This window comes from Chrysemys picta, chromosome 1 (assembly GCF_011386835.1).
Source record: "Chrysemys picta bellii isolate R12L10 chromosome 1, ASM1138683v2, whole genome shotgun sequence".
NCBI lineage: Eukaryota > Metazoa > Chordata > Testudines > Emydidae > Chrysemys > Chrysemys picta.
The window spans coordinates 339,457,109-339,483,473 of NC_088791.1; the positions used below are offsets into that span (position 1 = coordinate 339,457,109).

General features: G+C 46.2%; 1 long non-coding RNA gene across 1 annotated transcript; it reads right to left on the minus strand.

Annotated features, from left to right (window-relative positions):
• Positions 1-5,130: 5,130 nt before the first annotated feature.
• On the minus strand, positions 5,131-20,688 carry LOC122174055 (uncharacterized). The gene is made up of 3 exons (XR_006175374.2): positions 20,572-20,688; positions 7,282-7,711; positions 5,131-5,647 (listed from the first exon to the last, which is right to left on the minus strand). It is a non-coding gene; the product is annotated as an uncharacterized LOC122174055 (long non-coding RNA).
• Between the last annotated feature and the right edge of the window lie 5,677 nt (positions 20,689-26,365).

Consider the following 26,365-nt stretch of genomic DNA (forward strand, 5'->3'; position numbering starts at 1 on the left):
GATGCTTGATCTCCAGTGTTACTGTATCATTTTATAATCAGTTTGCGGTTGTCATACGATCACGTGATCCCCATGTGTATAAACATCTATGATGTTGAATAAAAGTGCTATTTGTAATGACCAGGTAATTAGAGCAGCAGAACTCAACTGAAAGCCTTCCTCTCTCATTTTGTAAACTGCATTTTAAAAACAAAAACAGTTGGAATAAACAGTTTATTGGTCAATCACTTGGCCACACTGAGTTCAGAGTACCATGCCTTCTGTGCTGCAGCTGTTAGTTACCATGGGTTTGTTAAAACAGATCAGATCATTGGTCCATCACATCTGGCATACTGACACAATCAGAGTCTAAAGTATGTGATGACTCAGTGGAAGGTGAAAACACCTCCAGATAATTCAATTGGGGTCAATTATGCAATCCCGGGAATTTGGACTTGGGGGTGGGTAAGGCTATTTCCTCTTTCCTGGGAATTAGAACCACTTCAGATGAAGGAGGGAATACAAAGAAGAAGCAAACATTCTTAATAGAAAAAAACCTGAAAAAAAATGTTCAAAAGGATCTACCAGAAAAAAAAGAAAAGGTAAATATTTCTAAATATGAAGGGTTTGGAGGATGGGTCTAGAATTTCTTTCATTGTAATGCATCTAGAAAAGGGGAGGCAGATGGTAGGTGACTATATTTTTTCCTTGCTCTATAGGAGGAATATGGTCCTAACCAGTCCTAACTGGAGTGCATTCCCCTCATCTGTAGTATACTATTGTAACCCCCCTTTCCTCCCTAGGTCACTCAGGAACAGGCAACACTCACCTGTGCCTGCGCGCCTGATGTTGTTGACATTAAAGAAGATCCTGAGTATCCCAGTGGTGCTGTTGGATAGGTGGGAATCCTCTAGTCACCCCTCTGCTGCAGCCCCTTTACTCCTAAAGGAAGTTAAAATTGGCGGTACCTCCACCTGGCTGGCACCTGCACACACTCAATGGCGTGTCTTGGGAACCTCCAGCAATAAACCCCTTCAAATAGTAATAATAATAATATAATCTGTGGCATGGGTATAACTAAAAATACCAATTCTAAATAATATACATCCAATATACTTAAATTAGAGCTAACACTCCTTTACTTAACAACTTAAAAAATCAGGGTATAAGAGACTAAGATGAAATGTCACTATTACTTTAAATCCACAGGGGCAGTTGAATAAAATCAATTAACAAATATAATATACAGTATAAATGAAATTTATGTAACTGGCATTTACCCTGCCGCCATTCACCCCACCCCGCAGCGCACACTCCTCTGGATCTCAGAGTCCCAGGCACTTGCTGGCGTGGGCGCACTGGAAGACCTGCAGCTGGAGACAGCACTCGGTTGGTTCTGTGCGTCAGTCCAGCCAAGGCAACACACTGCACAACCCCTCTGACGATTGGAGCTGGTCCCACCAAATGCCAGCAGCTCTGGCCCCTGGTTCGTGGGAAGATCACTCGGCCTCTCCTCAGACTCAGTCTCTCTGCTGGGCCCCTTCCCTTGCAAGTGCTTTCCCAAACAGTGGGGGTTCCTCACAGTTCCCACACTGCAGCCCCACCTCAGTCAGCTCTAGGCACAGCAACAGTCTCTGCTCTGACCCCAGTGAAGCCACCAACAGCCTCTGAGGCTCCCGCAATCAAAGCCCCTGCAGGCTCTCAGTAGCAGCTTCTCGCTTCCTAGCAGCAGCTCCTGGTATGGACCGAGCTCCACAGCAGCAATCTCACTCCTCTTCCCAAAAATGGAGTCCACCGCCTGCTCTCCCTGCACGAGGAAGTCTCTCCCTCTTTCCCCAAAGCATCATGGGAGTTGTGGTCTCTAAGGCTAGATTGCCCCTCACAGGCTTTTCCCATGGAACATTCCCAATAAAGTTCAGAGGCCCCGCTAGTAAAGGGTGCCTACGCTATCATTACATTTTCTGCAGATGCTGCAGGAAGAAAAGCAGCCCTTGCTGTACACATGGACAGCCTATGGCACTGCTCTGCTATCACTCAGAGTTTTATGGGGGTGGGTGGAACAGAGAGCGAATAATTATTTAAATGGAAAGACTCCTTCATGGATTCACATTAAAAACCGGAATTTGGATGGCTCAGGGGATGGGTAATTGGATACAGAGACTCTCACCTTTAGGTTAGGGGTTCACATTCAAGTCTAAGTCTGCAGCCGCTGGCAGGGTCGGGATAAGCAGCGGGGCTCCCGGGCCGCGCCTCAGCCCAGGGTCCCTCCAGCCAGGCTCCCACCTCCAGGACCGGCCAGGACCCAGGAGGCTAGAGCCGGGGGACTGCCCTGGCAGGGGGCTGAGGAGCTGGGGCAGGGTAGCCCCAGATGGAGCGAAGCCCCGGAGAGCGGCATGTGGGCCCTGCATGGCAGCGCCCCACCCTCTATGGCCCCGCTGGTGCTGCTGCTTCTGGCCGCCCTGCCGCAGTCCCTGGGCGGCTTGGGCCGCTTCGCCCAGCCCTGGCTGTGGCGCTGGGGGGGCGGCCGCCCTGCGGCACCTGCAGGCGGCTCCGTGTGCCCCGTGGGGCAGCTCCCAGCCCGAGTGTCCCGTGCTCGGAACCTGCCCGGCCCAGCCACAAGGTGCGGGTGCTGCTCCCCCACGGCGTGAACCGCAGCGGCCTTAGGGTGCACCCCGCACACAATGCGCTGCTGCTGTCAGGGCCAGCTCTATGCTTTTGCTGCCCGAAGCAAAAAAAAGATGGCCAGAATGCCGCCCCTGAAAATGTACTGCCCCAAGCACGTGCTTGGTTTGCTGGTGCCTAGAGCTGGCCCTGGTTCTGAGGATTAATTGGTTAATTTTTGTAACATGAAGCTCAACAGATCAAAGGTGCTATGTGTTACCACATGGCTAATTTCACTAATGACAAGCGGCTGCCTAAGATTCTTACTGGTAACAGTTCAGTAGCTTCCTTCTCCTTCTATTTCCTTATAAAAAGAACTTTCTGGTCACTGTCCTCACCACAATTAGATTCTAGGGTAGTTGTATGTCTATCTCTGTTTCTGTTGCCAAGCCCCTGTTGAGCACTTTGGAGGGCTGCCCCCTAATCTCTTGACAAGCAAATGCATTTCTTGACAGCCTGATTCGTGTTGGCCCATTGCCCTCTAATGGCTTGGAGCTCTGACAGCTGGCAACAATTTTCTGACTATTGGCGCTCCAATTGCTTCCCTGTCTGACAGGGGCCGAATAATCTTCTCGTGACTGCCAAATGGATGATAATGGCCAATTCATTTGAAAAGCTCCTTAATAAAATTCCCTTCTCTGTCCCTTTTTATAACACAACCTCTTTTTTCTCCTTGTTTCCTCTTTCGACTTCTGCAAGTTGTTTCCCTCTCCCTCCCACTGCAGAATTATTTTTCACGTTGGTATCCCTGCGCTATTCACATTGGTCTCTCTGTTTTGGCCTTTAAGCATCTCACCAGAAGCTACTGACCCCCTGTTCTGTCTATAGTACTGTCTGAAATTGCCTAGCAAGGCCCCAGGTATTTTGTTCACACCAGCTTCTAACACCACTTCCTTCTTTCATTGGCCATGCCTGCCAACCGTGATTTTTTTTCCCCCAAGTGTACTTTTAGCTGTTCTAGGAAAGTCTGGGCCCAATCCTACAATCTTGCTTATATACTAACTCAAACCAAGAAGAGGAACCTCTGGTGTAAGGATTACTCACAAGCCACTACAATGTAAGAATAGACTTCTGTTTTAGCCACTTAAAATAGTGTGTATCAGCATAGTGTCTTACATCTGCTGAGCTATAGCAGATGGTGGGGCCTTGCAAATCAGTTACCTATTGTAGGAAAAATCAGTGACACAGAGTCTGGGTCTAGTAGAACCTCAGAGTTACGAACACCACAATAACAAACTGACCAGTCAGCCACATACCTCATTTGGAACTAGAAGTAAGCAGACAGACTCCACCCTACCCCCCCAAAAGCAAATACCATGCAGTACGGTACTGCGTTAAACATAAACTACTAAAAAAGGGAAAGTTTAAAAAAATTGACAAGGGAAGGAAACTTTCTGTGCTTGTTTCATTTAAATTAAGATGGCTAAAAGCAGCCTTTTTCATCAGATAGTAAAGTTTCAAAGCTGTATTAAGACAATGTTCAGTTGTAAACTTTTGAAAGAACCACCATAACATTTTGTTCAGTGTTACGAACAACCTCCATTCCTGATATGTTCGTAACTCTGAGCTTCTGCTGTATTTTCTTAGTGCAACTGTAACCCACATGTCTAATAGGGAGATATCTCTTCTAGAGAGGAGAAGTGAGGGAGGAATGAGTGGTGTTTGGGTCAGTGTAGCTAGGCAGATCTTGCAGAAAGATAGTGATCATTTGCATCCAACTTCCTGATTAAGGGCTTGGTTACACTTGCAGCTGTACAGTGCTGTGAGGTAAACATGTCTTCGTACAGCTGAGTAGGGAAAGCGCTGCAGTCTGTCCACACTGATAGCTGCCAGGGCAGTGGCGTGGCCACACTTGCAACATTTGCAGCTGTGTTGGGAGCGGTGCATTATGGGCAGCTATCCCAGCATTCATGTGGTTGCAACAGGCTTTTCAAAACGGGGGGGGGGGGGGGAAGAGGGAGGTGGAGTGTGGCAGGGAGTGTGGGGGGAGAGAGTGCTTTTTGGAGTGTCAGCACTCTATTTTGCAAGTTCCAAACTCCCGGCCCCCTGCTCATTCATTCACTCACTCAAAGCAAACAGCAAACTGTTTGCTTTTTCTCTGTGGTACGAGATTTGAAACCGGCACTTCCGCATTCCTGCAGCGGGTCATAACAATGGAGAGGATTGGCCACTTGACAAGGTGATCAGTACAGCGCTGCAGGTTGATTCCTGGTACACACTCACAGGGGAGAGTCGTAGCCACTCCACTGTATCTCTTATACTTCTCGGGGAGGTGGAGTACCTGCAGTGGTGTACCCAGGGAGATACAGCGCTGTATATGCCTTGCCAGTGTAGCCGGTCAGTGAGGTACAGCGCTGTGGGCGGCTTTACAGCGCTGTAACTCGCAAGTGTAGCCAAGGCCTAACAAGTGACAATGCACTTAACATTGGCCTCCAGTGTGTAGTATGGGGTATCTCTTGCTTAAAAAGAAAGTATGAAGCAACAGCCATGTTTGTTCGAATAAACTGTGTTGTGTATCCAGCATTCTTCACAGCCTCATTAGGTACTACTGAAATTGGCTTTGACAGTGATTGGCTTATAAGGCTTTCTTAGGGGCTTGGTGTTTTTCAGCCTTTTCATGTAGTTTGTCAGTATTGGCTTTGAGGATCGGTCTGGCAAACCAAGCTCCTGACCACTTTTACCAGTTGTAGCTTTGGGAAGCTTTCCTTCTTTGGAAGAGTTTTGCAAGAAGTGCACCAGTAGCCATCTTTTGTAACTTCAGTAAATGGGAAACTTTGATTGACAAACACTGGGAACTGCCTTTAGGTTTTGGAGACGCTGTTTCTTAAGTAGGTAGCTGTATTTGTGCTTCAGGCTGTTCAGATGTTAATATAGCATGTGAGCCTTCAGATGACATGTTGGTATATTCTTTGTTCTTAGTGTGTTCTTCATCTTGGTTGATTTTTGAGGCCTTAGAGTGGAAAAACGGTTGCATTGTTTTTTGTCTTTTCATTTTCACTTTGATCTGCTACATATAAAACATATGAATAAATTAAATGCGAATTTAACATAAGGATAATGCAGATTATGCCAAAACACACAACAGTTCTAGATTTCTAAAACAAAAATATCAAACAATTTAAGAAATGTTTTTCATTTAAATTGACTTTTGAAAACTAAGCAGTCATGGGATAAGAGGGAAGGTCGTCTCATGGATCAGTAACTGGTTAAAAGATAGGACAAAGGGTAGGAATAAATGGTCAGTTTTCAGAATGGAGAGAGATAAACAATGGTGTCCCTCAAGGGTCTCTACTAGGACCAGTCCTACTCAACATTCATAAATGATCTTGAAAAAGGAGTAAACAGTGAGGTCGCAACATTTGAAGATGATACAAAACTATTCAAAATAGTTAAGTCCAAAGCAGACATGTCCAAAGCAGACTGTGAAGAGTTACAAAGGGATCTCACAAAACTGGGTGACTGGGCAACAAAATGGTAAATGAAATTCAGTGTTGATAAATGCAAAGTAATGCACACTGGAAAACAATCCCAACTATACATATAAAATGATGGGGTCTAAATTAGCTGTTACCCCACTCAAGAAAGAGATCTTGGAGTCATTGTGTATAGTTCTCTGAAAACATCTGCTCAATGTGCAGCGGCAGTCAAAAAAGCGAACAGAATGTTGGGAATCATTAAGAAAGGGATAGATAAGATAGAAAATATCATATTGCCTTTATATAAATCCATGGTACGCCCAGATCTTGAATACTGCATGCAGATGTGGTCACCCCATCTCAAAAAAGATATAGTGGAATTGGAAAAGGTACAGATAAGGGCAACTAAAATGATTAGGAGTATGGAACAGCTTCCGTATGAGGCAAAATTAAAATGACTGGGATTTTTCAGCTTGGAAAAGAGATGACTAAGAGGGGATAGGATAGAGGTCTATAAAATCTTGACTGGTGTGGAGAAAGTGAATAAGGATGTGTTATTTACTCCTTCTCATAACACAAGAACTAGGGGTCACCCAATGAAATTAATAGGCAGCAGGTTTAAAAGAAACAAAAGGAAGTACTTCTTCACATACACAGTCAACCTGTGGAACTCTTTGCCGGGGGATGATGTTGTGAAGACCAACACTATAACAGAGTTCAAAAAAGAACTAGATAAGTTTCTGGAGGATAGGTCCATCAATGGCTATTAGCCAGGATGGGCAGGGGTGCAACACCATGCTCTGAGTGTCCCTAGCCTCCGTTTGCCAGAAGCTGGGACTGGATGACAGGGGATGGACCACTTGATGCTTGGCTGTTCTACTCATTCCCTCTCAAGCACCTGGGATTGGCCACTGTCAGAAGACAGGATACTGGGCTAGATGGACCATTGGTCTGACCCAGTATTGCCGGTCTTATGTAAAACCTAATTATAATAATAAAAATATTTAGTACAGAAACTCCCCAAGATCATGATATCTTGAGATAGTGACAGTGTGAGATAACGATCTTGGCAAATGTATTTTAAAAATCTTGGCCTACTAGGAAATGTATATTTATACAAGTTTCCCAGCCAGAAATCTAGCATTCTGGAGCAAAGTCACTAAAACATAGTCCAAATGTTCCTTTAACATGCCTCTCCCTTCTCCCTCTACCACACCCCACTCACCGTTGTGGTCCTTGGTCAGTGGAGACCCAGAGTTAAGGGGTGCTTTCGTGTGAGTTCACCTCCAATTGTGGGGGGAGGCACCTTGCTTGTTCTTCCAGCCACTGGCTGCTCGCTCTGGCCACTGTTGTTCGTCGTGCCATCGTTCACTCCACCGCTTCATTGCCCTTGGCCCTGCGCCGTCAACTTCTGCATCTGCCACTGTGACCTCTGCAAGTTGGTCTCTTGAGGTTCCACTCAGCTCTCAGTGGTCTCAGCTCTCAGTGGGGGAAGCTCACTGCTAGTGCAGGCTGGGCAGACTCTTCCACAGAAACATTGTCCCACAGCAGGTCTAAGCACTTAGACTTGATTATCAGTGATGAACAGCATGCAGGCAAACTCCTCTTTCAGGAATCTCAGCCAATGCCAATGCCTTCTTCCCAAGGAGCTTAATCTAGAGAGATTAAACAGAGAGCAAATTTTGCTGCTGTTTGAAAAGCCCTTCCCCTCCCCAAAAATGTGCATCAGAAGACTAACACTACAGCTTTTCTTCAAAGACTGGGCCTTACTCACGCACTAAGAAAAATATCTTTTACAAACTAACAGCACCCCATAGTGACTCCTTCCATAGATACATTTGATTAATTGAATTTAGCAATGGGGAATGGTGCTAGATTGACAGCTCTTGAGATCTTGGGGTATAATCCAACTTCCCTTGACTTCTTTATACTTAGCCCTGGTCTACACTATGAGTTTAGGTCGAATTTAGCAGCGTTAGATCGATTTAACCCTGCACCTGTCCACACGACGAAGCCATTTTTGTCGACTTAAACGGCTCTTAAAATCTTAACATTTCTGTACTCCTCCCTGACGAGGGGATTAGCGCTGAAATCGACCCTGCTGGGTCGAATTTGGGGATAGTATGGATGCAATTCGACGCCACTGGCCTCCCAGAGCTATCCCAGAGTGTGACCGCTCTGGACAGCACTCTCAATTTAGATGCACTGGCCAGGTACACAGGAAAAGCCCTGCAAAATTTTGAATGAGCTCCAGCATGGACTGAACGAGATGTTCTGCATCTGATCGCTGTATGAGGAGATGAATCCGTGCTATCTGAACTCCGTTCCAAAAGACGAAATGCTGGAATATTTGAGAAAATCTCCAAGGGCATGAAGGACAGAGGTTATAAGACGGACCCGTAGCAGTGCCGTGTGAAACTTAAGGAGATCAGGCAAGCCTACTAAAGAACCAGAGAAGCAAATGGCCACTCCGGGTCAGAGCCCCAGACATGCCGCTTCTATGATGAGCTGCATGCCATTCTAGGAGGTGCCCCTACAACTACCCCACCCACATGCTTCCCTTCTCCCCCACCCCTCCCGGGCTACCTTGGCAGTTATCTCCCCATTTGTGTGACGAATTAATAAAGAATGCATGATTTTGAAACAACAATGACTTTATTGCCTCTGCAAGCGGAGATCAAAGGGAGGAGGGAGGGCGGTTGGCTTACAGGGAAGTAGTGTGAACCAAGGGGGTGGGTTTTCATCAAGGAGAAATAAACAGAACTTTCACATTGTAGCCTGGCCAGTTATGAAACTGGTTTTCAAAGCTTCTCTGATGCACAGCGTGCCCTGCTGTGCTCTTCTAACTGCCCTGGTGTCTGGCTGCGTGTAATCAGCAGCCAGGCGATTTGCCTCAACCTCCCACCCCGCCATGAACGTCTTCCCCCTTACTCTCACAGGTATTGTGGAGCACACCGCAAGCAGTAATAACGATGGGAATATTGGTTTCGCTGAGGTCTAACTGAGTCAGTAAACTGCGCCAGCGAGCTTTTAAACGTTCAAAGGCACATTCTACCACCATTACGCACTTGCTCAGCCTATAGTTGAACTGCTCCTTACTACTGTCCAGGCTTTATGAGCCATGGGAGCAAGGGGTAGGCTGGGGTAGGTGCGACCGCAAGGTGCTGCTGACTGGGAGAGCAGCCTGAGGCAGAAGCCTCCAGCTGGCATGATATTCCAGGCAGGACTGAATCTCCATTAGACGAAACTTAAAGAAGAGAATGACCTGGAGTCATTCCCATTTTTGTCCAGGCGCCCCTGACCGACCTCACCAAGGCCGGCCAGGAGCACCCATGTCTGCCCAGGCGCCCCCGACCAACCTAACCGAGGTCGGCCAGGAGCACCCACGGGACAACGACGACGGTTAGCAGTTGTATTGCACCGTCTGCCGTCCGCAAGGCAAGGCAAGGCAAGGGGATGCTGCAGTGTGGCACTGCAGTACCGCATCTGCCAGCAACACCCAGGAGACATACGGTAACAGTGAGCTGAGCGGGCTCCATGCACCCCATGGTATGTCGTCTGCACGGGTAACCCAGGAAAAAAGGCGCGAAACGATTTTTTGCCGTTGCTTTCATGGAGGTTTAGACTGGACATTAGGAAAAACTTCATAACTTTCAAGATGGTTAAACACAGGAATAAATTGCCTAGGGAGGTTGTGGAATCTCCATCATATGAAATTTTTAAGAGCAGGTTAGACAAACAGCTGTCAGGGATGGTCTAGATCAGGGGTAGGCAACCTATGGCACGCGTGCCAAAGGCGGCACACGAGCTGATTTTCAGTGGCACTCACACTGCCCGGGTCCTGGCCACCAGTCCGGAGGGCTCTGCATTTTAATTGGATTTTAAACGAAGCTTCTTAAACATTTTAAAAACCTTATTTATTTTACATACAATAGTTTAGTTATATATTATAGACTTATAGAAAGAGACCTTCTAAAAACGTTAAAATGTATTACTGGCACGCAAAACCTTAAATTAGAGTGAATAAATGAAGACTTGGCACACCACTTCTGAAAGGTTGCCGACCCCTGGTCTAGATAATACTTTAGTCCTGCCATGAGTGCAGGGGACTGGACTAGATGACCTCTTGAGGTCCCTTCCAGTCCTATGATTTAGACATTAATGCTCCATTTGTCCCTTGGTCTGCACATTTCTTTGTAGGACTTCTGGACAGATTTTATTTGCCAATTGAGTTTAGTCCATTATGGTGGGCAGGGCCGGCTCCAGGCACCAGCCGACCAAGCACGTGCTTGGGGCGGCACCTTGTAAGGGGCGGCCAATCTTGGGGTGGCAGGGCGGCGCTGAGAGTTTTGTTTGTTTGTTTTGTTTCAGCAGGGCGGCGCTCGGGGGTATTTTTTTTGGGGGGGGGGGTTCGGCGGGGCGGCACTCAGGGTTTTTTGTTGTTGTTTTTGGTTCAGCGGGGTGGCGCTCGGGGGGGTTGGTTTTGGTTCGACGGAGTGGCACTGGGGTTTTGTTTGTTTGGTTTTGGTTTGGCGGAGCGGCGCTCAGGGGGGGGGCGTTGTTACGGCGGGGCGTTTGTTATTGTTGCTTGGGGCGGCAAAAAAGTTAGAGCTGGTCCTGATGGTGGGCCTGGGAATGTTAGGCTCAGGACTTTGATTGAAGAATGTACTTTTATGATTGAGCCTTGGGGGCATTCCCAGATAATTAATACATATGAATAATATGGATATGGTATAATACACCATATCCATATTAGAGAATGTATGTGTACATATGACACCACCTTATATTCAAGCATAACAATTTTTTAATTTGTTGTTGTAGTCTGCCACTTTTACTTTGGTGCCACAGATAGCATCACATTCCTATTAGGGTAATTACAGTTACCACCTGTATTATTATTAGTAGCAGGCTGAGTGTTTTGAAATACTGGGATAGGCATTATTACAGTGTGTTTCACAGTGCTATGTATATGAGAAGTAAAACAGAAATATGGAGTAGTGACATTACAAATGAGGCCTTTATATATAAATGTCTTGTCTTTAGTTATTACACAGTACTGTCCTATCATATTATAGGTCAGTGGTTTTCAAAGTTCGTGTTGCGACCCAGTACTGGGTCGCAGAATGCAAGGCATTGGGTCGCCTTGCTCAGCATTCAGGGAGCCTGGCGACCGGCCAGTAAAAACTACTAGTCCCTACCTGTTCTGACACCGTGCTGTGCCCCAGAAGCGACCAGCAGGTCCGGCTCATAGGCAGGGGGGGCCACAGGGCTCTGCGCACTACTCCCACCCCAAACACTGGCTCCACGCTCCCATTGGCTGGTTCCTAGCCAATAGAAGCTGGGGGAGCGGTGCTTGCAGGCGACAGCCACACGGAGCCACTTGCGCACCTCCACCTAGGAGCTGGACCTGCTGGCCACTTCCGGGGCACAGCGCGGTCTGCAGTGCCAGGACAGGCGGGAACCTCTCCTCTGCACCCTGGCTGTGCCGCTGACTGGGAGCCACCGCAGGTAAGCCTGTGCCCCAACCCCACGTCCCAATCCCCTGCTCCAGTCCTGAGCCCCCCCCCCCCAACCTGTAGCCCCCTCCTTCACTCCAATCCCCTCATCCCTGGCCCCACCCTGCAGCCCTCACCCCAACCGTCTGCCCCAGCCCTGAGCCCCCTCCCACACTCCAAACCCCTCATCCCCAGCTCCGTTGGGTCACAGGCATCAACAATTTTCTTCAAGTGGGTCGCCAGAAAAAAAAGTTTGAAAACCACTATTATACCCTGTTTCCCCGAAAATAAGACAGTGTCTTATATTAATTTTTGCTCCCAAAGATGCGCTAGGTCTTATTTTCAGGGGATGTCTTATTTTTCAGAAATGAAAAATGCCTTATTATCGGTGGATGCCTTATTATCGGGGAGGTCTTATTATCGGGGGGATGCCTTATATTACAACGAGAGGCAAAACTGTAAGTAGGCCTTATTTTCGGAGGATGTCTTATTTTCGGGGAAACAGGGTAGGTTACACTTACTGCTGGTTGTTACCCTTTGGTAAGCTTTGCAGGACAGGGAACATGAATGGCTAGCTTCTGTTCCATTGATTGCTCTGTGATACACCAGTAGCTGAAGTAGATCCAGTTGTTTCAGATGGATGCTGTCTTCCAGATAACCTACTGAATGGACAGTAATCAATTTTTTAAATATTCCTGTGTCAAGATTTAGTGTTGGTACCCAGACACTGAACAAGATTGTTTTAATAACATGTGCCTCACTTAGGATGAAGTGTCACTGACCCCAAATTGTGACTGGTACTACCAGGGAATTTGTTTACCCAATTTGTAGTTACCGTGTAACTTAATTTTTTTTACCAATTTGTTTTTTCCTTGCCTTCATGTTGTTTGCTGCTATTCGTTTGTTGATTTTTACCTGTGTGTTGGTTAAACAGTTTAGCAATGTTATGCACATGGTAAAGGTTATACAGCAATAATACAACAGTACATCAAAAATACAGTAATACAGTTACTTTTACACAGTAGCTAAATTTTCAAATTAAATGACAGTTTAACCTGGTTCAGCTAGTGGTTTTTAGCTGATTGTTAACTTAATTGTTTATATATGGTAGACTGAGGTGTAGTTGACCAGTCTCTTATTTGTAAAGCACTTCGTTTTTCTCTTTTTGATGCTTGTGGGGTTTTTTTTGTTTTTACTGTATACTGATATTTTTTGGTGTTTTTGTGGTGTCATATTTTTCTGGTGGTTTTGGTTTGTGGGATGCAACCTTAAGCATCTTCAATTAGTTAATATAATAACTTTGTTTTTTTTTTACATTTCTTCTTATTGTTAGTAACCCGCATTTAATATGCATATTAACTTAGTTTGTTTACAATATGATGGGGACCAAATTTTTTATGACGCGAGCTATACTTTTGTAATTGTTGTATAGACATTCATTTTCACTTGAGGTGCTTTACTAATATTTTTATACTAAATGTAATGCTTAATTGCTTAAACAGATGCTCACAATCTTCTGTGACAAGGTGGATTGCTTTCCCCTGCAGAACACTCTGTTTTAGCAGAAGAGTTAATAACAGAATTTTTATCAAGCTTTTTAGAGTTAATTTGCTTGTGATAGCAATTCCACTTTTCTTAACTGTTTAGAAGCACAAATGTTAACAACCACTGCTTTCCTTTAACATATCATAAAAGAAAAGTGTATAAAATTAAACCAAAATACATTTTAAATGCAAGTCTGTGCAAACACTTTTAGGGTATTAAATTTTCATGACACTTTGCTGTGTTTGTGAGACAAAGGTGGAAACCTGTTGAAATTGTTTCATTAGCTTTATGCATAAATTACTGTTTTTAAACATTTTTTGCTATAACGCTTTTATAACTATATTTAAAAGTGTAAACAAGTTTATAAAAACCCAAACAAGAAATTGACATTTTGTTAATATTACCTTTACCTTAATGTTGAGATTCCCATCCTTTTTTCCCCTTTAAATAAAAAATAAAAATAAAAAACAAAACTGTGATTCATAAAAGAGAATTATTTTTGTTTTCAATTGCATTATTTGTTGAGGCAGCAATATATGTACATATATTTATAACTGAGACCTTCTTGAATTTTGAAAAAAATTGTATTAATTATATTATGATGGTTATACCCCAAACATAATATTAAAATAGTGTGGTACCACTTATATTTTTTTAAAAAGGTATAAAATTGACTTGTATTGCAACAAAATAAATATGATAAAAAAGTCATGTGACACACACAGGACAACATACATGACATACAAGACAAATGTACAATTAAAAACAAATGGCGCCAGAATTCTATTTATAACTATACAAAATAAGGCAAACAAATATTAAAAAAGGGTTAAACATTTAAATAAACAAATTATCTTTTTATTTAAAACTTTTACTAAAAATTGATAAAAATGTATATTATTGGCCAATTTTTTGTATTAATTTAGTAACAAGGCATTTATAATTTTATATTAAACTTTATTTTAAAACTATATGTAAAAACTATAACTTTTATTTTATTTTTTTTAAACCACAGAGGACAGCTTGCTTACTTACAAGATTAGCGGTCATGGGTCACCAATGAAGTTAGAGAGAACACACACACACACAGCCAAACATCTATGTGCCGCCCCAGCCCTGCGCAGACAGCTGGCATAGCAGACCTTGAGAGTGAACAGCCTAATGACCACGAGATCCGTTAAGGTACAAAGGCACCCAGCCATGTTTATTGTCAACAAAGCATGGTACTAGTATCCCGCAGACTCTACCAAACCACTAATACATGTATGCACGTAACAATGGACCAGCTCAGTGAACAGCAGGACTTTCTGTTCCTCCCTAGGCTAAACAAAGACACTCCCTCTAAAATACATCTTTATACACGAATACAAACAAGTTACGTATTGCTCCTCTGATGTATTTAGTTGACACCCTCTGACGTTACCACCCATCACCTATTACATCTCTATCCATCACACGGTCATCCTGACATTATCTTTAGGAGGGGTCAGTGTGTTCCTGTTATGTTTGAGGAATGTGTTTGTACCATTCTTGGTATGGGACTGGAGTGTTCCGGTACCATCCTTCTGGAATGTGTGTGTGTGTTTTGTGCCTAGCACTTCTTAGGAATTTGTGTTTCTGCAATATCAGCCCTGTTCTTGCCAGATTCTGTGAGCAGGGCCTGCCTCTAGCTCACAGATGAACTTTGCTTTATATTAGCAAAGTTTTGACTGCTACTTTAGCTCAGGCCTCATACCAGACCTCTGATACAAGGGCTTATGTCTCAGGCGCTCTTCCTACTACAGTAGAGACCTCGACAGATCATCTAGTGCAGTTCCCTGCACTGAGGCAGCACTATTATCCAGACCATCCGCTGACAGGTGTTGGTCTAATCTGTTCTTAAAAACTTCCAGTGACAGACATAGGCGCCGACTCTGTGGGTGCTCCGAGGCTGGAGCACCTACGGGGAAAAATTGGTGGTGCAGACCAGAGCCAAGCTCCCCATCCCATCCCCCCGCCCCAGATCACCTCTGCCTCTGCCTCCTCCCCTGAGCGCGCTGCGACCCCGCTTCTCCTCGCAGTGCTTGCCGCTGGGCAACAGCTGTTTCGCGGTGTAACAAGCTCTCGGAGGGAAGGGGGAGGAGCGGGAACGTGGCATGCTCAGGGGAGGAGGCGGCAGGGCTGGGGCAGGGATTTGGGGAAGGAGTCCAATAGGGGCAGGGAGGAGGCGGAGTTGGGGCGGGGCCAGGGGGATGTCAAGCACCCACTGGTGCCAGAAGAAGTTAGTGCCTATGGTGACAGAGAGTCAACAGCCTCCCTAGGTAACTTGTTCCAGTATGTAGCCATCCTGACTCCAGTTAGGGCCTATTGGAGTGGTAGTGGTCATCACACTTACAGTACACCTCTTCAGGTATCCTGCCTTTACCTTCCCTGGAGTGTAATCCCATGATTCTCCCACTCTTACACAGATACTGTAGTCAGGGCCCAGTCGATCATCCATACTTTCCCAGCAGATCCTACCGGGTTCAGGTACCTGCAGTTCTTCCCTTTGGGTGCTTGTGACCAGTGTTCCCTCTAATTTTTCCCACCCATGTGTGGAATGAATTTTGTTATGTGCACCTATATGGAGGTGATGTGTGACATGTCACCTTCATATCAGTGCATATAGCAAAATTCATGTGGTGGGGGTGGGGCTGAGGGGTTCAGAGTGTGGGAGGGGGCTCAGGGCTGGGGCAGTGGGTTGGGGTATGTGGGGGGGTTAGGGCTGCGGCTGGGGGTGCAGGTTATGGAGTGGAGCCAGGGATGAGGGATTTGGGGTGCAGAAGGGTGCTCCAGGGCTACGGCGGGGAGAGAGGACTCCCCCCAGCCCTCTCTCCCCACAGCAGCACCTGAGCTATGGGGGAGAGGCGCCTCTCCCTGCTGTGGCAGCTCCAGGGCTGGGGTCGCAGGATAGGTGCCTCTCCCCTGGCTTCCGCAGGTCCGGCTGGGGCTGGGTTCGGGGAGAGGCGCACTGCAACAGGGCCAGGCCGCCTGGGTTTGGGCCAGGACCCCCCAGTTGCTTCTGGGTCCAGGCCGCGCCGCACTGCGCTTCCCCAGGCGCAAGTGGGTCCTGGCCAGGCTACACTGTCCTGGCCAGGCCCGGGCTGGGCTGTCCTGGCTGGATCTGGGCCGTGCTGGCCGGGGTAGAGGCGCCCCGGCTGCGGCAGGTCTGGGCTGCAGCAAAGTTGGGGGCGGAGGGCCACCCTGGCTGTGGCAGGAGGGCCAGGGTAGGTTGGGGGGCCAGGGGAGGGATGCCCCTTCCCCAGCTGCGGCAGGTTCCCAGGTGGGTTCCCTGAGCACCTGCACGGTGTTAAATAGGCTCCTGCGTGATTGCGGCTTACAGGGAATTTAGCTTGTTACCCTTAGATTGCAGGGGTGGCCAACTGCCTTCTTAGACAAAAATATTGTTTGTTTAACCACAGGAACAAAGCATAACATAAGGCGGGGGGAGGGGGAAATTTAACACAAAAGGTCTACCTGTAGGTCAGTTTTACCTAGATGATCATCATGTAGGCAGGTCTCTCCTTACTGTCTCTGCCAACAACTGCCCCCTCCCTCCAGAAGGTCACTGGTATTCCCCCCCAAAGTCCTTGGTCTCAGTTTCCCAGCTGTTTTGTTTCTCCTGTGTTTAACAGTTGGGAAACCTGCCCTCTCACCCCCGCCCCCTCCCTGCCCCCACACACTTGACAATCTAATCCAGTGAGCTCAGCAGCTGGTCAGAGGTAAACAACACAAGAGCCACTTGTTCGAGTTCTTTTAAGTGTCAGCCAATGGATGGCTGTCTGCAGCCATTGTACCCTGTCCTGCCTACATGCAGTCAGTCGCTTCTAGAATTAACCCCCTATTTGCACAGTCAGCCTCCTTTCAAACATATAGAACTATGTTAATAAAATGATTACAGAGCAGCCCCGTGTTCTTCACAGTGGTCTTGTCTTTTCAAGTGCGAATAAAAGAGAAGAGGCCAATATGGCTCCACCAGGAGCTCTTTAAGGACATGAAAAATCAAAAAGGAATCCTACAAACAGTGGAAACATGGATACATTGTTGAAGAGGCGCACAGAAGAATAGCAAAAGCATGTCTGAACACAGAGAGAGAAGCCAAGGCACAAAATGAGTTACAGCTAGCAAGGGACATAAAAGGCAATATGGAGAAGTTCTTTATACTTCGGAGCAAGAGAAAGACGAAGGAGACTGTAGGTCCTCTTCTTAGCTAGGAAGGAGAACTAATAACTGATGACATCAAGAAAGTGGAGGTGTTTAATGCCTATTTTGCTTCAGGCTTCACTATCAAGGTTAATGGGGACCATATAATTAACACAATTAATGTTAACAACAAGGAGGAAGGAATGCAAGCCAAAATAAGGAAAAAACAGGTTCAAGAATGTTTATATAAGTTTTATGTATTCAAGTTGGCCGGGCCTGATGAAATTCATCCTAGGGCACTTACGGAACTAGCTGGAGCATTCTCTGAACCATTAGTAATTACCTTTGAGATGTCCTGGAGAATGGGTGAGGCTCCAGAAGACTGGAGAAGGGCAAACACAGGAAGGAGGAACAAAGAGGATCTGGGAAATTATAGATCAATCACCCTTCCTTGGACAGGTGGCAAGATACTGGAACAAATGATTAAACAATCAATTCGTAAGCAAGCTGGAGGATAATAGGGTCATAAGGAATAGCCAGCAAGGAATTGGCGAGAAAAAAAAATCATGCCAAATCACCCTAATTTCCTTCTTTGACAGGATTAATGGCAGTGGGTGGCGGGGAAGCAGTAGGTGTGATGTATCTTGATATCAGTAAGGCTTTTGATACATTCCCCCATGACATTCTCAAAAGCAAACTAGGGAAATGTGGTCTAGGTGGAATTTCTGTAATATGAGGGCACAGTCAGGGGTGCCATTTAAGGCAGTTTCGTACAGGAGGTCTGCTCGCAGCGCAGATCCTAGCCCCAGGTGAAGCTCTTATTTGCAGCACAGGCTGAGTGTGGAATGTAAATTCTGCAGAGGAGAGGTGCTGCTCCCAGCTTGTGCCCCTGGGGCAGGAAGCCAGTATTTTGCTTATAAACAGAGGCAGGGTGATTAAGATAAGAAAGGGCTGGTAATTAAATTAAGGATCTGGAAGTCTTTACAAACAGGAATCCCTCTGTGGGGGGAGGCATCGAAGAGAACACAGGAGACTCAGAAGAAATACAGCCAAGGTTACACTCAGAAACGAGGGAGATGTGAGGGGGATAGGTGAAAAGAAGGGGCCAAAACCAAAGGGAGGGATAGCAGTGGTATAGAGAAGTTCCCAGTCTTAACTGTGTAGTTATATGGCCCTGTCGCAGGGCAAGTACACTCCATCCCCCTTTGGGGCAGGGCAAGGGTGTCGCAGCCCCACGTTTAAGTCCGCCTGCCTGCCCTTAGCCTCAGGGTAGTACAGCCCAATAGCCAGAGGCAATAGAGTCACCCTTGACGTCAGGGCGGTGCGGCCCAGTGGCCAGAGTCGATATAGTCGCCCTCCTTAGCGGGGTTATGTGGCCTAATGGTCAGAGTCAGGGAAGTGGGCCGCTCCTTGGGGGGTGGCACCTGGGTTAAGGGGACCCAGCCCCCCCCCCTCCACCAGGTCCCAGCCCAGGGCCCTGGTATTGGCAAATGTGCGTGCTACTGAGTCAGCGGGGATTCGGCCAAAACACACCAATTCAAAACCCAGTTCACTAACTGGTCCACTGCCTAGTTTCCCTGGACTTCTTTCTACCAGATCCCCTGATGCTGTGGCCTGGACATCTTCACGGTCTCCGGGTTCCTCTGGCTGCACTACCCGCAGTGACTCCAGCCTCCACAGAGCGTCTACAGGTATCCGGGTGTCTGCCTGAATCTCAGCATCTCCAGCTCCCACCGTCTGGGGTTTCGGCTGTTCCCAAGCTGGAGCCAGCAGGATGCATCCTCCTTTCTCTCTAGCAGCCAGCCTAGAATGAGCGGGGCTGCTCCCTTTTATACTGAGCCAGCACTTGGAGCATGCCCAGTAGGGGCGAGGGGGCATGGCTTCCTCTGCCCGTTGTGTGGGGTTAACCCCTTCTTGTCCAGTGTGTGGCCAGTACACCCTGTCACAGGTCCCATCACTATAATATCTGAGCACCTCACAACGTCTAACCTATTTTTCCTCACAGCCTCTCTGTGAGGAAGAGCAGTGCTGTTATCTGCATTGTACAGATGGCGCATTGAGGCACAGAGAGACTAAAGACCAGATTTTCAAAGGTATTTAGGTACCTAGTGGGATTTTCAAAAGCACTTAGAAGGTTAGGTGCTTTGTAAACCCCACTAGATGCCTCGCTGTATCTTGGAGTGCCTAAAAAATGTTGAAACTCTGTTCCTAAGGCCATACAGGAAGTCCATGGGGGAAGCAGGGAAATGAACCTAGGTCTCTCAGAGCTAGCTCCCTATCCACCGGACCAGCCTTTCTCTCTACTGCACGATGCAAAAAAAGAAGACTCTGATAGATGGGAGCAAAACCAAGAAGGCCAATTCTCTGAGACTCCAGCAAACAATCCCAGGCAATTGGGAAGGATGTCATATGTAAGCGGGGGAATGGTCCCACTATTATGGGGAACTTTCCTGGTTTATACACTACTCGGTTGAAGGCTAGCGAAAGGATCTGAGTCCTCGCTCCCACTTCCTTTCCCCAGAGCCCTGCCTGACCTCGAGGGCTCCCCTTCCACTATCCTGTGTGGCACAGTCCTCGTAATCCCAACAAGGCTGGGCCCAGGATTCCTGGGGGGCTCAACCCCCAATCTTGTTGTGGTCACTTAGGGCAGGGGCTAGGATGTCCCCACTCCGGGGTACTCTCTCTGCACTGGATGCTTCCCTGACCCACTGATCATAACATACAGTTCAAAGCAAATACAATTTATTAAACAGCAATCAATTAAAAAAATAAGGAAAAAATGGGAAAGGTTAAAGGAAAACATGTCACCCCGCTCTGTGGCACGGGGACATCACAACCAGTGTCTCTGGGATGTAAGGGAAGTTCACAGCCTGTTCCTCACAAGTCCCAGGCCACTTCTCAGGCCCTGGTTGTGCTGCAGGGATGCTACGGGTCAGACACTTGCTCTGGCGGTGGCCACAGGCTCTCAGGCTCTAGGTGGCAGGAACCTTCTTCCCAGCATCACCCCCGCCCTATCGGGGTTACGATCCCCCTCCAAGTCTGGCCTACAGAGCCTCTTGGCTGGGGGCATCTCCCTGCACTGGGCCTGCTGCCCAGGGTCCCCCTCGCTCTCCCCAGCTGCTCACCACCTCCAGCCCTGGCTCCAGCTCCACCACCCTGCCTCAGCTCCAGCTCCACCACTCTGCCCCAGCACGGCTGCTGCTGCTGCTCGGCCTCCGGCTCCCTGGCCTGCTCCTCTGGCCCCTCCAGCTCTGCTCCCAGCACAGGGCTGCTCCGTGGGCTGCTTCTGGGACGCTGCTCCCAGCACTGACCTGCTTTCTGGCCCCTCTGGATCTGGCACAGCTCAGCTTGGGTCCCTGCTCTCTCCTTAGCTCGGCCCCACTCTGTCTGACCCAGGCAATTCCAGCTCACACAGGGACGGGACCCCCCTGGCCTCCTGACTCCCTGATTAGCCTGCCCGCGCTGTCAATCAGGCTGACCTGAAGCATTGGCCTCTCCCCCATTACCCCTGGGGACTGTCAGTCACAGCGTCCTGATTTCCCATCGACCCTTTCCCTTCCTTTTGGTACTGGGAGCTAGCCAACCAAAACACCCCCACTGAGTGTTAGTAAGGAGGCAATAGTCCCCTTACACATAGCTGACAGCATGAAAAGCAACACAGAGGTCAGGAAGGATGAAGAAAGAGAGAGAACAAGAGTCAGATGAGAGGAGATCACTTAACTTCCAAGGGGTGGCAGATTCTGCCCAATCTTGGTTGTAGAGCAATGGCTGCTGTGCAATTTTACATTTTAACTGAAAAACATTTTGTCATTTTTTTGTTCTGAGTTTGAGAAAAGGAAGGAACGAGAAAGTGTCGCAGGAGTATCAGAGATGTTTCTGCCTCAAATTCTTAGGGTTTCAGCTGAATCCAGGCCAGTTCCGGAAGAAAGAACAGAAACTGCATCCACAGAGTCCATAAAGTCGATGATTATTGTCATGATTTGTATTATTCACTGGGCACCATTTGACTGTTCAGAATATGCCTGAAAATGTAGCCCCCGAGCCAATGCATATGAAATGTGTAGCCCTGGGTAAGATGGCTCAGCTATTTGAGTATGAAATGTAGAGTTATTAAGCTCATGTTAAGATCTATGAGTGGAGGCGCTGACGGCAATAGAAGCTCCTGTACCTGTTTAATTTCCTTTCCTGCCTGCAGTGGCCCTGATATACCTCAGAAGACTCCAATTTTTTCTCAGCTTTAAAATGTGGAATGTTCTTGGTCTCATGATTTTGTCATGAGTCTCATGATAATTATTGTTTTCCTTAAAGTTCCAGCTACTGGAGTCAAGTGGATATGTTATGATTTCAGCCTTCATTCTAAAAGAAAAAGTAAGTTTCCAGCCCTCATGGTTGTGGAGAAAGTTTCAAAATGTGACCCCAGTGCACCCGAAAGGCTCAAAAAGCAGAAAGCAAATAAAAAGAACACCAAATCTATTATTTGTACATAATCTCCTGATTTTTAAGCCAATTTCATGATTTTTGGTGAGCCTGACTCCTGATTTGGCAATACTGTGAAAGTGTCCGTTTCATTCCTGTTTAAAGTCAGTTTCTAGTCTATTATTTGTAGTGGGGTAACACCCCTAGAGCCACAGGCAGGCGCAGTATAAACTCACGGGGCAGGATATTTCCAAAAGTTAAGTGATCTATTCCAAGCTTGGTGAACTGCAAAAAGTAAGTAGCCTACATAATAGAAAGTTATCTAGATTTTCTACAATTCTTTCAAGCATATTCAAGAGTTGGTATACATTAAACCTAACCAGTGTCCTTTAAGTGACTTGTCACAAGACGACAGAACATGTTAGTATTAGAGCTGAGTGGGTCTAATAATTTCTTTCTTTATATAGGAATTAGATACAGTGCTCCTGTCAGCTAATTTCTAAGTTATTATCTGCAAAAAAACCCTAGAGCTTTCAGGTGCCTAAGTAGCCCCTGGAATCATGGTTAAAGTTGCCCCTCCATCTGAAATGGCACCTCTGTGTGCAACTTATTGAAAGACTGTACTCAAAAAGTAGTTATCAGCAGTTCGCTGTCAAATTTTGAGTGTGATCTAATGGGGTCCCGAAGGGGTCAGTCCAGGGTCTGGTACTATTCAATATTTCTTTCAATGATTTGAATGATGGAGAGTATACTTATAAAATCTGCATATGAGACCACGGTGGGAGGGCTTGCAAGCACTCTGGAGAACAGACGTAGAATTCAAAATGACCTTGACAAATTGGAGAATTGATCTGAATTCAACAAGATGAAATTCAATAAAGACAAGTGCAAAGTACTTCACTTAGGAAGTTAAAAATCAAACGCACAACTACAAAATGGGGAAGAATTGGCTAGGCGGTAGTACTGCTGAAAAGGATCAGGGGTTATTGTGAATCACAAATTGAATATGAGTCAACAGCGCTCAGAAAAAGGCTAATATTCTGGGATGTATTGTGTGCGTGTCATGTAAGATATGGGAGGTAATTGTCCCACTCTGCTTAGCACTGGTGATGCCTCAGCTACAGTACAGTGTCAAAGGCACCATGCTTTAGGGAAGACATGGATAAATTAAAGAGTCTAGAGGTGAGCAACAAAAATAATGAAAGATTTTGAAAACCTGATGTGTCAGGAAAGGTTTAAAAAAATGGGCATGTGTAGTCGTGAGAAAAGAAGACTGACAGTCTCCTTATATGTTAAGGGCTGCTATAAAGAGGACTCTGATCAATTGTTTTCCATGTCCACTAAAGTTAGGACAAGAAGTAATGGGCTTAATCTACAGCAAAGGAGATTTAGGTTAGTTATTAGAAAAAACTTTCTAACTGTAAGGGTAGTTAAACTCTGGACTAGGATTCCAATGGAGGTTGTGGAATCCCCCATCACTGGAGGTTTTTAAAAGCGGTCTGGACAAACACCTGTCAGGGATGGTCTAGGACAGGTTTACTTGATCCTGCCACAGCACAGGGGGCTGCACTTGATGACTTCTCAAGATCCTTTCCAGACCTACATTTCTATGATTCTATGACATGCCCATTAGAGACTAGATTATGACCACCAACTCATTTCAAATAGGTTATCAAACAGCCTTCATAACTTCTCATCACTAAGTACTAATATAATAATAAAAATATATAATAGGGGGAATAGCTCAGTGGTTTGAGCATTAGCCTGCTAAACCCAGGGTTATGAGTTCAGTCCTTCAGAGGGCCACTTAAAGATCTGGGGCAAAATCAGTACTTGGTCCTGCTAGTGAAGGCAGGGGGCTAGACTCAATGACCTTTCAGAGTCCCTTCTGGCTCTAAGAGATAGGTATATCTCCATATATTATCATTATATTTTTTTTACTTGGGCTCAATTTGACCTGGTGGCTTCGCAGTGAGTCCTCATAGATCATTTAAACAGCAGAAGGACAAGAATGTCAGTCAGATCACACGGTTACTCAGTAAAGCACAGCCATATCATGGTGGTTTATTTTTTGCTATCTTCATCCCATTTCCCTTTTCATAGGCAAGCTGGCAGAAGTGAAATTTTAGGAAAGATCTGAATGAGACAAAGGAGAGTCCCAGGCAAACAGGTTTGGTGAGGGTGCTGCATGCATAATGGGTAGCACGGATGGACATGTGTAAGGGAGATGAGATGTTAAGAACCTACCTTGGTTCTAAGTCTAGCATGAGTTTCCAGGGCTGGCAATTAGAAACCATCTATTTATTTGCAAACTGAGAAGATTAGATCTGGAGTCAGGGGGACACAAACATGAAAGCCCAGGATGCCATTTTTATAGCAACTTTTCACAGGAAAGCCATACTTTAAGTGTAATCTTTCTTTGTATATAGGTAATTATATGACCTCCATCACCATAGTATTTAAATGACTTGTCCAATAGTAAGTCTGTGGCAAAGCTGAAGATTTCAGATCTCCTAAATCCCAGTCTGTCAGGAGGATGGTCTTGTGGTGAAGATGCTCTTTTCCATGTCATTGTGCCCTTATAATTTTCATGAATCATAGTTTGCCATTTTACTGTGCTCCTCTCTGAAGTACAATAAGATACTTTTACACCTTATGGTCCAAATTGATCTTTGGTGTAATTCCTTTTAAGTCATTGGAGCTGCACTGAGTGGTGAATTTTGACCTGTATTTTATTACAACAAAGGGTATAAGGGTATAAGGGTTATTTGGGAATCATCACAGAAAGGGGCATGGGTGGTCAGGTTTAATGGTCCGAGCTGAAATCAATAACCAGAAGTCAAAGACCAGAGTCAGAGCTGAGGATGAGAGCCAGAATCAGGAATCAGAAACTGAGCACGGCAGGGGCAGGACTAGAGCCAGGCTGGGAACATGGCACACACAGGAGCAACTGCGGCTATGGGCATAAGCATTGAACTGCTGGCTTTAAGAGCAGCACTAGCAATGACACTCAACCAGTCTCCAATAGAGTGTTCTGCACAGATCTTCAATTTCTATTCATGCTCCTTGGTTTTCTCAGTGTGGAGGGCCACAGCGCATTGATGGAGGGGATATTGCCTGTATCATATCCTATTTCAGAGCCTGGAATTAAATCCCACTCAAAATCTCACTTGGATTTCTAGTCTGGAGAGATTAGGTTTTGCTGTCTCTTCAACCTCCTTTCCCTATTCTCAAGTATTACAATACATTTCCATAAGATAGTGTCAGGACTTGAATGAAGGGGAAGCAGATAGAATACAGACCAGCTAACATAATTGTACCACACACAATTGTCACCCTTAGCCACAGCTCTGCATTGAGAGAAGTGCAAAGCCCCAGTGGGAGAACTTGGAGGTATTGTGACCTCGGACACCTTGGCCTTTTGGCTAAGATCACACATAGCATCAGTTTAACATCTGATACAATCCTTCTTGAAAGACACCTGGAATCTCCTACACTTGCAGGAGAATTGTTGTTCATTTCCAGCAGCACCCACAATGTGCTAGTGCTAGATATTTTCCAAGCAGGAGAGAAGGGAAGGTCCCTGCCTTGAGGAGCTCAAAGATCTACCAGGTCTTTCTCATTTCAATGTCCTAGTAACTACTATTGTACAGAGGTTCCTTATCTGCCCTCATTACAAAACTGGGGTAAAGTAGGTTCCACTTGTGAGATCTAAGTGATGCTTTGGCATTGTACTGGCGTTCGGCAGAGAATTGCTTTTCACCCACCCTGCACAACTTGACAATCCGGCAGTGACTGGGAGTCTCTGTTGCCGGGAAGTCCAGTGCTTGCCTAGAAGAGGTGCTCTGGCTCCAGGTGAAAGCGTATTGGCAGAGCTGTGTGGGAGGCTTGTATTGCTCCTTCAGCCGGAGCAGTCAGCCAATACTTGGGGCCTTGTAGGATTGTGCCATTTTAATGAGGCCATATAGCAAGACTGAGTTAGCCCTGCTGGATGCATTGATAGTACATCACCGTGTTCAACTTCAGATGTATAATTTGTGGGGTGCGGGGGAGGATGGCAGTGAAGCTCTCGGAGGGGGTGTGTCTCTTCCCCGGGAATATTGAGAAATACCTACTATTTCATACAGTGTGGACTATTTTAAGGCAAAAACTCTGCTCTTCAGAATCATTGCAGCCTTCCCGTCAATTAGGTGATAGAATTGTAACAAGCGGCTCCCAGAGCCTTCTTCAGTGCAGTCACTGATTTCAAGAGTGTAGTTATCATCAATCTTTTGTTCTATATTATGTGGGTGTCAAGAAAAAAATACTCTGCAATTTCCTTTTTATTTTTATAGTGTGCTACTGCTAACACAGGACTGCCAACCTGGATCTCACTTAATTTTATATAGGACTTTTCATATAAGCTGTATTCCAAAATGCTTTGAGTTTTGAGTTTACGCATGGCGAGTGGTCTGTGGAGCACTTGCTTGTGGTCCATGAAGAGCTGGCTAGTCACAGGGTGGTGGCTCCAGTAGGACAGTGCTATGGGGCTCAACCACTTTTATTTATTTCCAGCTGGCAAATCACATTAAAAGACAGCTATAGATAACAGTTAATTTCATAATATTTGCCAAGATTTTCAGAAGTGATTGGTCATTTTGGGTTTCCAACTTGAGGCATCTAAAACGGGCCTGTTTTTCAGAAAATGCT